Consider the following 13,786-nt stretch of genomic DNA (forward strand, 5'->3'; position numbering starts at 1 on the left):
CATTCTTAAAATTTTTTACTGGTATAACAGTTCTGACAAATTTCTTAAGAATTCTTCTATTTTATTGCTAAGGTGAATCTTTTTCTTGAAACATTGAAATATAATATTATATTACCAATAAAAGAAGAAATATTCACAAAGGGTAGATAATTACCATTATTAAAATTCTCGGAGGCTAATTATGGAATAAATTCATACGTTAAAAGCTCAAATTCTAAGGCAGGATATCGTCCAGTCCCCTTTGTGAAGCACACTAGCTATAGTTTTCTACAAAATCAGTAAGGAATCAATTTTTTTTAAATAATAATTTCTAGATCTTAGCACACAGACTATAAGTGCTTGTGTTTCTGTGTGCACATGCATACACACACACGTAGAGGCCGATGGTAGATGTTATGTGTCTTCCTCAATTTCTGTCTATGCTGTCCAATTTTATATCGACTTGACACAAGCTTGAGTCATTTTGGAAGAGGGAATCTCAGTTGAAAAATATTTCCACCAGAGGACCATGGGTAAGCCTGTGGTCCATTTTCTTGATTGATGATTGATGATTGATGATTGATGTGGGAGGGTCCAGTTCTCTATGGGTGGTGTCATTTCTGTGCTGGTGGTCCTGGGTGCTTTAACAAAGCAGACTGAGCAAGCCATGGAGACAGTAAGCAGCCCTTCTCTGTGGCTTCTGCTTCAGTTCCTGAATCCAGGTTCCTGCTCACTACGAGGCTTAGATGATGAACTACAATCTGTAAGAGCAAATTAACCCTTTTCTTCCCAAATTGCTTATGACCACAGTGTTTGATCACAGCAATAGAAACCCTAAGTCATGCTCCATCTTAATGTCTTGAAAAACCTAGAGCTCATTGATCTGAGTAGGCTGGAAGTATCATGAAGAACCTGGAACTCCTTGATCTGCCTAGGCTAGAAAGCCAAAGGGCTCCAAGAATCCCTGACTCCATTTTCCCAGTACTGGAATAAAAGACACATGCTGTCTGTCACTCCTGGGATTTGGGGAACTCAAGCTAAGGTTCTCATGATTTTGTGAAAAGCACTTTACTGACTGAGCTATTTTTCCAGGAAACTGTACTATTTTTTTTTTAAAACTCATACATGTAAAACAAATTCTGAAAATCCAATTTGAATGTATTTGAGCTGAGCAACATAATAAATATGTAGATTTGCAGCCTTATCTTCAAGATTTAGGATCCAAGCATATGCATTTTTAATAAACACCCATTCTTCTGCTCCACATGTACCAAGTGCTTTTGATTCCAGGGTTTTGAGTTGGCCCACCCCAACATCTACCCCATCTATGACCTGCTGCAGTATGTGAAGGGACCAGACCATAGCCACAGGATCTCCATGACTCAGGCTATCTGAGAGGAGATTTGGTGAGGGTCCAGTATTGATCATGAAGCAGAAGCCAGAGGCTTTGAACCAGACCAACAATTCATTCCAATGGACATTTGTAAGTGCAACTGCTTGGGCAAAAGGGTGTCCTGAGTGACACACTGCAGCTTCCAATGCCTCTATGACAAATGAGTATGTGGTGGAGAGGTGGGTAAGGTGGAGGAGCAGAACTTTTGTTTGTTTCTGTTTCTTTTGTCAGGGAGGCTGCTACAAGAGTGGAGAGCAGACATGGAAGGACTGGGGAATGAGTGGGATTGGGGTACATGATGTGAAATTCCCGAAGAATCAATAAAATATTGTGAGATTAAAAAATAAAAGATATCATTGGACCGGGTGAGGGGAACTCAATCCAGAGAATCTTGGCAGCGTTCAGATGTCGGCGGCGTCTGGAAGTCCTGAGGATACCAGCTGTGGATTCAGCTTTGATGTGTTCCACCCTTTGTTCCTTCTGCCTATCCTTGCACACTAAAGCTTATATATTTTTCAATGTTGTTTTGGTTTAACAGCAGCCTCTATTTCTTCCTGTATCAACAAGTTTCTAGGAAGAAGACTCAGTGACAGATAATTAAATTCCCCCCACAGTAGTCCCGTGGATGTTCACAGGCTGTACCCAAGCCCTGTTCTAATCTCAGGTGTTACCTCCCCAATATCCTTTCACCTCCTGCTAACCATGACTTGTGACAAAAATCTAGCAAGTCAAATTAGCAGGCCAGGGCTGCTGGAGTTAAGAAGACAAATCATGTTGACTTTTTGATTGCTTGCATTTCCTGTGACATTGTGTTGACATTCAGCTTCACAGAGTCAAGGGTTCCTGTGCTTTAAACCTAACTGCCTGCAGGAGCTGAAATTGTTGGTGAGTACATGGGAGATTACAACACAGTAGAAGTGTTTGGATTGCTCAGTGCAAAACCCTGCAGCATCTTCTTTTATTCCTGCCTGAGACTCAAGGAATGCTGATTTATAACCACACTGATCAATTCTAAACAGTAATAAAAATCTCACAGACTATTATTAAGTACCAAGCTATCTTCACAAAGCCCTGCTTGCTTATTGGAAGCTAAGAAGTGTCTGTGACTTAATATTACATATTCAAGTCTTTTTGATGAACACGATGAATTATTATTTAAAATGCCTTAATGGCAATAATATTGCCTGGTACTTATTGAGCCCAATATTGTAAACAATATTTAAATAACTGTGAGCAATATCATACCTCATTGCTTGTTCATAATTTTAACGTTAGGTACTTTGAAATTATTTCTCACACCAAAATAAATATTTTGGTAAGAGTATTAATGTAAGAAATATAAAAGTACCCCAAAGAGGCTTGAACTAAAAGTCCTAATAGAGAAATTTCTGGTAAATTTAGAAATACCACTTAAAATGTTTTCTATGTTTATTTGTCCATTAATAATGTTGTGCAGTATAATCCAAACTAATATATTTGTTTATAAGCAAGAAGAAGGTGTTTTTAAAAAGTCATATGCTTGGTACTTTCTGCATACCTTTTTTGTCTTTTTGTTTGCAAATTGACCGGCAGGAGGGCTCAGTGTGTAAAGGGCTTCTGCAGAGCCTGATGACCTGAGTTTGAGCCCTGAACCCACGTGGTGGAATAAGAGAACAGACTTCTATACATTTTCTGACCTCCATATACTGCTATGGGGTGTGTGTAAGTGCACACATACACACACACATGAACACTAAATTAATAGAGTTTGAAAATTGCAATTTGGCCAATGGTGAAGGGAAATAAAAAGTTGCTTAGGATTGATTAATTTGCTGGGTTACTTGATTACTTGATTAATTTAGGACCATTTTTGTTAGACAAATAATCAGTGCTAACATTCCACCCCAGATTCACTGAAGTCTGGCCATTCTCATACGAATATCAGTGCACATTTGACAACACATATGCATTTCACAAATCAAATCACATTCAGAACTTTTATTCTGCACTTTGCAAAAATAATCAAAAACCAGACTTCGAAAGAAGTCTATTTTATGAAAGAGCTTAGAAGCCATCCACCAAAGTTACATGCCTATTGTATCAAATCTGCACACTTAGTAATTGACCAACTCTTCCCCAAAAGAGAAAGAAGCCAAGACTATTTTATGAGCATCCTAATTGTAAGTTCATTCCTAGGTTACTAAAAACTTACTGAATAGTTAAAAGGCTTTCTATTAAAATTAATATAAAGGTCAACTGCTAGAAAGAAGGACAAAAAAGGGCAGATGGTAGAGATTTATTTTTTAGCTTGATTTCCAAATAAAAGGATCTAGCCTACTTATTTGGTATTATAAACTTATACTGGCAGAAATGAGGTTAAAATTCTCGAGAGGAAATGGAGATTAAAAATTATCTGATAGTTAAATTCTTTTTTGTTTTGTTTTTGTTTTTTGAGACAAGGCTTCTCTGTGTAGCTCTGGCTATCCTGGAACTCACTCTGTAGACCAGGCTGGCCTCGAACTCACAGAGATCCATCTGCCCTTACCTTGTTCTCAGACTAAAGATATGTATCACCATTGCCTGGATTAATAGTTAAATTCTTAATGAGAAAATGAGGATCTCTCTGAATCCTAAGTGATGAAAGAAACCTTGCAGAGAAAATGCATATTGTCATAAAACTCTTGGGGCACATCAGATCATCTGGCAGCAACATTAGTTTATTTTTATAATTTCTGATTAGAGATTATTTACTCCACATATAATGGCCAGAATATTCTGCTATAAAATGACATGAATCATATAGCACTTGAGATTAGTATTAAAAATGTTATGTCCTTAACTTTTTCTTTCTTGAGCTCAGGTTAATATTTTAGATAATTAATACAAGGCACAAATGAACATTCAAGGAGTATTAACAATACAATGAAGACACATTCTATAGACACAGGAAATCATTTTGATTCTCCTTAGTAAGTTTAATTTTGCAGTAGAAACAAGGCAGAGCATAGGAATTCCAAACAAGGTCTACAGCTTCGAAATGGCACTGACCTTTTCTGCATTTAGAGTGAATTTCAATTATGCTTAGACGCTTTGCCTGTCATGTGCATTTTCCTTGCTTTTCAAACACACAATTTATTTGGAATAACCAAATTAGGATATGGATAATACCTCTTCAAATGAACATGTAATGTCTTTCTTAGCATAAATAAAGGCGGCTTACATACATTGTTTAGGCTAATTTACTGGAAGACTCCATCTTCTTTGTCCAGGGAGTAGATAACAAACACTGTTGGATAGTGTGCCATTGGAAGGAAACATTGTTAAATTTGTCTTCATATAAAGCATTCAAGTCATTTTCCTTGGCTATTATCCTTTGTCAAACCAACATTTCAGACCAGCAAATATTAAAATAGACACTATTTCAATTCTGAAATATACACATACATATAATCATACATACATATCATAATATGCTTACCTGGGCAAGACCTACACATTGATAAAATTCAAGTATGTAGTTTGAAAGGCAAGACGATGAAGTAGGATTTGAGTGGCGAGTCTTATTCTATTTTGGTTTTATCTGGGTTTTCTAGGTCCCAAATCTGATTAGCATATTTAATCTTATGCAGTGTCAGGAATGGTTTACTATCCCTTAATCAGTCTATTATTAGCTGTCTTAATTGTTCCTAATAGCTTATTTTTAAACACACCTTTAGTATACATAATGCACTGAGGGGTTTTGTGGTTTAGAATTTTGGTAGGGGTGTATGAGAAACATTGGAATGGTATGCACGTGGTACATACAAAGAAACCTAAACCAACATGAAAATTTAAATGATCTAATATAGTTGGTTGTTTTACTCTTTGCTCTTTTGGGGGGCCTGCCACCCAGCTCCCAAATAATCACACGTGGAAACTTAATTCTTTCTTATGAATGCCCAGTCTTAGCTTGGCTTGATTTTTGCCAGCTTTTCTTAAATTATCCCATCTACCTTTGGCCTCTGGGCTTTTACCATTCTCTACATTTTTTTTTTTCCTTCCTATTCTGTGTCTAGATGTGTGGCTAGTGGCTGGCCCCGGGTGTTGTCCTCTCCTTTTCTTTTTCTACTTATTCTTTCTGCTTGCCAGCCCTTCCTATCCTTCCTTCTGCCTTGCTATTAGCTGTTCAACTCTTTATTAGACCAATCAGATGTTTAGACAGGCCCAGTAACACAGCTTCACAGAGTTAAACAAATGCAACGTAAAAGAATGCAACACATCTTTGCATTATTAAACCAATGTTTCATACCATAAACAAATAAACACATCTTAAAATAATATTCTACAACAGTCTAGTTCATTGTTTATATGAGTTGGGTTAATTGGTAAGAAGTTGTCATGTCTTTGTATTGTTGTCAGGGATGGAAGCTGCATATGGCATAATGGTAATAGCTGATAGAGAATTTTATCTGGAAGGCTAGAACTGCAGTCCCATTTCCACATCCCATGATTCAGAATTTCTGAAATTCCATGAAAGGTGTGGTGTAGTTTAGGATATTCGAACGAACAAGAAGAATGATTGCTATTTGTACTGTTACGGAAGGGAAGAAGGAATGGAATTGGAAGAGGAGACTCATTTCCCAGAGGCATCTTAAAACTTCCAAGCACCAACACTTCAGCAACCCTCAAAGTAAAACCTGGTGTCCTAGACTGGCCACAAAACTGAAGGCGAAATTGGTGACAACAGACACATGAGCTGTTCCTTTGTGTTCCAAAGCTAAGGAAAGCTAAATGGTGAACTCAGGTAATAACTGTGGTTAACCAATCCTGTCAAACACCCATCCTGAGTTTGGGGCTGCATGCCACAGTCTTTAATTGAAGGCAATGTTAAAACTAATAGAAATGGAATGTGGTTAGTTATTTCTCTGTTAACTGGGAGTGGAATGTAGTTTTTGTGTCTCAGGTTCTTGTTGTTCTGGGCAAGCACAGAGTTCATTCCCATTCCTGTAATAGCCTGTGCAAAGCTCTGGGGCTCATGACTCTGTGTTCTCTCTCTTGTGCTCATCTGACCTTCCATGCAGAATGACCCCACTTAGACCTTTAAAAGCTACCTTGGCCTGTCCTCTGTACTTGTGTTCATTCTTTAGTAAGACGTCATTGAGGGCAGATGTTCTTAACCTTAGATGTCTCACCCAAGCACCAAGGCTATGCTCCAGTTCTCCAGGAATAGTAGCATATGATGTTGGACATAATTATTAAGGTTATTTTTATCTTTCTGGAAAAAAAATTGAGACAAGGAGAGAAAGTCTCACTGTGTAGCCCAGGCTTGTCTTAAACTCAAGGCACATGAAGCAGTTTCAGCCACTCAAAGGCTAGGATTAGAGCATGCAACACCATACTTGGTCCCTAAGATTATCTTTATAAATGTTATTAATGTATAAAAATTAGCAATATCTATGATTCTTTTCAAGATATTTTTCAAGATTTTCAATATATAAGTTTCAAAAAGAAGTGCTGAGTTGAAATTGGGGAGCTAAGTTATGCTAATGAATAGGGCTTTTCCTTTTCCCCAAAGAGGCTTCCTTTAGAAGTGTTGTTGTTGTTTTGGCATTTATTTTATTTTTATTTTGAGCATGTTCATGTGGGTGTGGGATGAGTATGTGGATACAGGTGCCTGCAAGAGGCCAGAGGAGGACACTGAATCCCCTGAGCTGGAGTTACAGACAGGTATGGTCCTTGACCTGGGTGCTGGGAAATGAGTTTGGGTCCTCTAAAAGATACACTCTTAACCACTGAGCCTCTCCCAGTCCCTTGAAGTTTTCAGTAAGCCTGAAGAATGAGATGAATTCCCTAGCGGACATCTTTGTGTGTATGATAAAGAATGGATTTGGAATAAAACTGTATGCTGTGAGACAAACTTTGGAAGCAGATGTAGAAAGCAGATCAGTGGTGGGAAAAGGACGGTAGCCGTGAAGGGAGAGCAAAAGAGAGGAATGAGGGAAGGGGGAGAGGTAGAGGATAGAGGAAAGGGAGGAGGGAAAGGAAGAGTGGAGAAGGAGGAGGAAGGAAGGAAAGAGAGGAGGGGGAGGAGGAGGAAGAAGAAAGTATGGCCGAGCAGGAGAGGTAGATATGGAGATTCAAGCATTAAGGGTGAAACAGTGCAGTGTTGTGAGGGATTTAAGCGAGGAAGTTGAAGACCATGACGTCTAAACTCCCGTGCTGGAAAAGACTGCTGACAAAGGACTACAGAAACAGGAGCCTGCTGGGGAGAGAAAGGAACACAGAGGCACAGCATGGGGAGGCTGGCTCAGTGACACCTGAGTTGGTGTGTTGGACGTGGAAGACAGGCTTGGAAAACAAATAAATAGTAAGGAACCAGGAGAAACACATAGAATAACAGAGGTAGATGACCCAAACCCCAAAGGACCCAAACTTTAGAGACGTAAAGAGGAAGTGAAACTGAAAATACCTTGTTCTCTGCACTAATATAAGAAATTTTGAGATACCTCTGCAAAGCACTAACTTATTAACTAACTAACTAACTAACTAACTAACTAACTAACTAACCTATAGTTTTGTTTTAGCTTTAACTCTTTGGGGACCCACCATCCAGCTACCAAATAAATACACAGAGACTTATTTTTACTTATGAATGCCTCGTCTTAACTTGGCTTTTTTCTAGCCAGCTTTTCTAACTTAAATTATCCTGTTTCTCTTTAATTACATTTTGCCTCTGGGTTTTTTACCTTTAATTATTTTATATATCTTTATTTCCTTCTTACTTCGTGGCTGGCTGCTGATGTCCTCTTCTTCTCCTTTTCTTGCTCCTCCCTTAAGCCTAGATTTCTCCTTCTATTTATTCTCTCTGCCTGGCAGCCCTGCCTATCCCTCTCCTGCCTAGCTATTGGCCACTGAGCTCATTATTAGACCAATCAGGTTTTTTAGGCAGGCAAAGTAACACAGTTTTACAGAGTTAAACAAATGCAACATAAAAGAATGCAAGGCATCTTTGCATCATTAAAACAAATGTTCCACAGCATAAACGAATGTAACACATCTTAAACTAATTTCACAACACTAGCCAACCAACTAGCTAACTAAAGTTGGAGTAGAATACTTGGCCTCAAGCTCTGCTTTACCTATTATAAGGAATGTGCCTTCAGGAATGGAATCCTCTGTTTAGACCATTGTTAAATTTGGGATAATATCAACAAGTATTTCATAAGGTAGTTGTGAAGTCCAAGCTCCAAAGCCAAGAAAGAAGATGCAGGAATCGACAATTTGCTTCAGGTTCCCTGGGTGTCCAGTGTCAGCCATGTTTTTACTGATTCGTACTGGGTATCCATAACAATGTCATAGTCTCAGCTTCAACAGACCCTTGTGGCCTTCTGTTCTCTACAGTTATGCCCTTGCTATTTTTCACATTACTGTAACACAGGACCTGACAAAGTCCACATTAGGAAGGGTATATTTATTTTATCTCAGTGCATCACTGTAGGGAAGGCATGGCAGTAGGAGGGGAGACTTCTTGTCCCTTTGCCTTCACAATCAGGAGGCAGAGCCACCCACGGTGGCACGCCACTTGCTCCTCCTCCTGGTCTGGAATTTCAGCCCATAGAATGGGGTCGCCCTTGTGTAGGATGGGTCTTTGCACTTCCAATGAGGACTCGTCCAGAGGCCTGTCTTGTAGGGGATTCTAGATCCTGCCAAGCTGACAGTGATAACCACAGCAGGTTATTTAAAGAATAAAACTACTAGAACACTGGTAACATAATATCCTGTGTAAGTCTTGCTATGAGAATAAGGTAACTAGAGAGCTTGGTCCTTAGTAGCTGGCAATAAATAGGGACCTGCTGTTGTCTGAGGTGAGAAGTTACCTACAGGTTCACGTGTCTAAGCACTTGGTCTCTACATGACGGTGTTATTTGGGAAGTGCATGGACCATTAGGAAGGAGAGCCTTGCTAGGGGAAGTGTGTTGCTAGGGAGAGATCATGAAGTTTTCTGGCTGTGCCTCTCTTCCTGCTTCCTGACTGTGGATCAAATGAGACTACCATCCCCCGATTTGGGCCTCCATGTCTCCTGTGCTATGATGGATGGTAGCCTCTTGAGTTAGAAGACAGAGCACACCTTTCCTCCCTTACCTTGCTTCTAATCAGGAATTTCATCAAAGCAATAAGAAAGCAACTGACAGAAGAGCCATAACGTAACACACAGAAGCAGCATGGAAAGAAAGGTGAAAATCACCTATAGAGCCCAGAAGAGTGTGAAGAAAATGCACACTCTATCTATTAATATCAAAACGTTAGTGATAGCCAAAGTGACTGGGACCTTAAAAGTATGGCAAGCCTAGCAATAGGTACAAAACAAATTAAAGGTTTCCCTGGAAGTGGTTATTAGATACCACTAGAGCCACAGTAACGTTGAGGCTTTCAGACATGTATTTTCTCAACACTGCACAGCACACAGAGTTCCCACTGGCTTCACAATTACCGTTATACTTCCAGCGGAGCCCTTACCCAGGATGCAGAGGGGATGGCAGTGGTCAGGACCAACCAAGCCCCTGGGGTTTCAATTTGCACATGACTTTGGGGCATCTTTTTAAAAATGATGCTCACAATTTTTCAAAAAAACAAAAACCAAAAACCAAAAAATACTCCAAATGAAACAACAAAGAAATGAATTAGCACCGACTAGAATTTTCAATCCTGTTCTACAGACACAAGGAAATCTAACTAAGAAACTGCAGTAAGCTGCTGGGTAAATGGCATTTAAATCACTGTTGTCTCCACTGACAGAGACGACTCCTGCCCTCTGCCACCTGAGTAAATAAATATTTATAAGGCTCTCTACTAAGTCTGCAGGACACCACACTGCTCCCATAGACGACAATTTCAGGCTAGAGTGAAATAGGCCGGTTTAAAAAAAAGAAAAAACCAAAACAACAAAAAAACCTACTGCCTTCCATCAGTTGTTCATTCTCTTCTCTAATACAGGGAAGAGTACCATTTTCAATTTCTACTGCTGGGTGGAAAGTCATCCTGAAATTGAAGCCACTTCCCAGGCTAAGTGGTGGGAAGAAAGTTAATCCGTCAGGACTGAGACAGTAAGTTGGACAAGTATAGTTCCCTTGAGCCACCAGGGGAAGCCAGGGCAGTTTTTTATTCCTTCAGCTGCAGTTTTTCTATCAGACTTCTAGTTAGAAGAAAAAAAAATCATTAGCAGATAGGTTTATTTTTTTTAACTTAAATTTTATGATAAAATTTCATAGCCACCCCCAATATTCTGGAGAGCATTACTGGCTTGGGACTTGTGAAAAGGAGAAATGTCCATTGATGGTTGCTTTGGGTTTGCTGAGCAGTAAAATGGGAAACATGGTCTGGAAGGAAGAGAAAAAAGTTCACACGGCTCCTCCTACCAATGAAAAGCTGTATATTCCTTCAGTTGTATGTATGACTAGAACAAGCAACCTCCATACCGGTCCAGTTAACGTGTCTAGATGTGTACTCAGCAGATGAAAGTAAATGCTTTCCAAACACACATTCAGGCTGCTGATCGCACATTTTCCTATGTCGTCTTTGACCATTTGTATTTAAATAACAGCAAAGAATGACCTGAAAATCTCTTATGTGTGACAAAAGTCTGTACAAAATTTAGTCAACACTCCAGCAGAGATGGGGATGGGCCAGGAGGCCTCACCTCTCCTGGAGGGGCTACTGGCAGTTACTGTCAGCTGGGGGCGGGGGTTGGTGGGTAGGGGGAAGGGAGTGTCATTTTCTTCTGTGGTGTCCTCACGGATATGGTGCCCATTTGCTCTTTAACCCCCTACTCAAGATCATATGAGCAACTCTAATTACCTCATGGGTCACATGCAGGGCAGCTACCCACCAACCCCACAGTTCCCCAGAGTTTTCTTGAGTGCAAGCAGCAGGAAATATTAGACAGAAGGATTTAGATTGTGGAGATAAACAGATAGAAAATACAGGATATCAACTTGTTCCAAGGGGCCCTGACTGTCCCTGCCCCAGGGTATTTATAGAAACGCCAAGGGGTGGAGCAAAAGACCTACCCCCCAGCACAGCCAAGTGCAGACCGTCTCAGACACCTGCACTCAGGCCTGTGGTCCAGTCATCCTCTCTATCTGGACCCACTGGGTAAAGCCACTGGGAAACCTGAAAATGGACTCCCACAGTCACACATAAACAGAAAATGAAAAGAGGAGAAGGATTTGTTGCAAAGATGGGGATGTTGAAGGAGAGGAACGGGAATAGAAAACAGCCAAAATTCAGTAGATACACACATGTATGAAACCATCAAAAGATTTTAAAACAAAACCAAACAAATCCATGTTCACTTTAGAAGCTGTTGTGATTTCTACCTTAGTATTTGGAGAAGAATACTAAGAATGGTATAGGAGAGGAAAGGTTGCTTTTGGTATTTGTTTTCACAATTACTTCCTGCAGTTCTTGCCTACTCAACAACTTCTGGAAAATACAGGCATTTACTGGCATTGCAAAAAACCTCTGCCTCCTCACAGCAGCCCGGCTCTCATATGTCCTTGTAGCATCACAGCTTATACTTTTCCATCTCCTGGGCTCCCCTTCCCATTCTGTCTTCTCTTCACTGCCAGCTCTAGCTGTATCTTTAGCAGGCTGGCTGATTTTCACAGCAATGCAAGCGGTTACTGCTCTCTGTGTGTCCTGTTACTGTGAATTGAGGCACAGGCTCAGAGGGCGTCCTACCATTGAGTGATAGCCTCACCACTTTCCTTATTTCTCATTTTGAGACAGGGTTTCACTAAGGTGTCCAGCATGCTTTCAAATTCACTCTGCGGTGCAGGCAGGTCTTGAATTTGCAATCTTCCAGTCTCAGGCCTGATTGTCAGGAATTATAGGCTTGCTTTGCTGGGTCAGGCTCTGAGCTTTGATTCATCACAAACTACAAATAAGCAAAAACTTAAAAAATGGAAATATTGACCATAGTAGACAAGTAATTAAGATTGACTGTGCTACAAAAACAGCTTCAAATCTGAAGATTTTAGTAACCAATGACTTAAGTACATGCAAGCCCACGTGTTGGTACATTATACCACAAACTACAAAACTTAAGATTCAAAGAGACTTTTTTGTTTTTTAAATGCTTCTGTTCAAACTCAGTGCTTTGGAGGCATTACACAAATGTATTACCACTGGGCAACAACCCTGCACCAAATCAAAATTTTAATTCTTTCATTAGGTAAAATTAGAAACACCTGTAATCCAAGAACTCTATAGTTGAAGAACTCAAGACTATAATTTTGAGTTTTTCTTGAGATATAGTGAAACTGCAGCTCAAAAAAAAAAAAAAAAAAAAAAAAAGAAAGAAAGAAAGAAAGAAAGAAAGAAGGAAAAAGAAAAGGAAAAAACAATCTTCCACATACATGATACAGGCTAAAATTTCTATTTGTGTCAAAGAAATTCATCAAAACATTAAAAACACATAATACACAAAGAGAATATATTTTAATTTATTATTACACTGATTTCCATTTGAATACCCATGTGACATTCGCTCCTCTAGAACTGGTTAAGATAGCAATCACTACTATTTACATCTAGCCTCATCTCCCCAAGGTCACAACTTAGGAATGACTATTAAAAACAATCATTTATTCACTGATTTTCCACAAGTACAGAAAGAAACTGAAACTAAAATCTATACATTTTGATGTTTGTATTTTACTTTGCTTTTTAACATTAAGGGTATTGGAGCCCACAGGTATTAAAAAGCACATTTGGAACAAAAAATGAGCGTCAGTTGATCATATTTCATAATAATCAAAGTATATTATTTTAATATAGCTATATAGCTCCGACGTACCATGTATGTCAATGTCCTGTATAGGCTTTGGTTTGATCTAAGGTTCTGATTCTAAGAAGCTTTCATTAACTCGGCAATAGTACTCATTAGTGAAATCAATTCTCTGAGAAAGTTATATTTTTAGGTTAAAAAATTTTTAAGTACTATACCTAAAATTTGAATTTACAGCATTTGATAGCTAATTCTTCCTATTTTCCCTCCTTTTAACCTATTCACTGTGTGTGTGTGTAGGCCAGAGGTGGAAGTAAGGTGTCTTCTTCATTCACTCTATTTATGCGTCTCAGTCTTATGGAAACATGCATACAGGTGCCTGAGGATCCAGAAGATGGTGCTGGATGCTGTGGAGTTGGAAGTGGTTGTGACCTGCCTGAGGAGGATCATGGAACCAAACTCTGGTCCTTTCTAAGAGTGGAAAGTGCTCTTCATCACTGAACCATCTCCAGCCTTCCACCTTGTGCTTTGAGACAAGGTCTCTCAGTGAGTTTACTGATTCGTTAGACTGACTGGACAAATCCCCAGGACACTCATGCCTCTGCCTCTTTAAACCAGGGACTCGATATTTATGTCTCTGAAGGCAGTTTCTTAAATGGGTGCAGAGG

The sequence above is a fragment of the Peromyscus leucopus genome, chromosome 13 (assembly GCF_004664715.2).
Source record: "Peromyscus leucopus breed LL Stock chromosome 13, UCI_PerLeu_2.1, whole genome shotgun sequence".
In the NCBI taxonomy this organism is placed as follows: Eukaryota; Metazoa; Chordata; class Mammalia; order Rodentia; family Cricetidae; genus Peromyscus; species Peromyscus leucopus.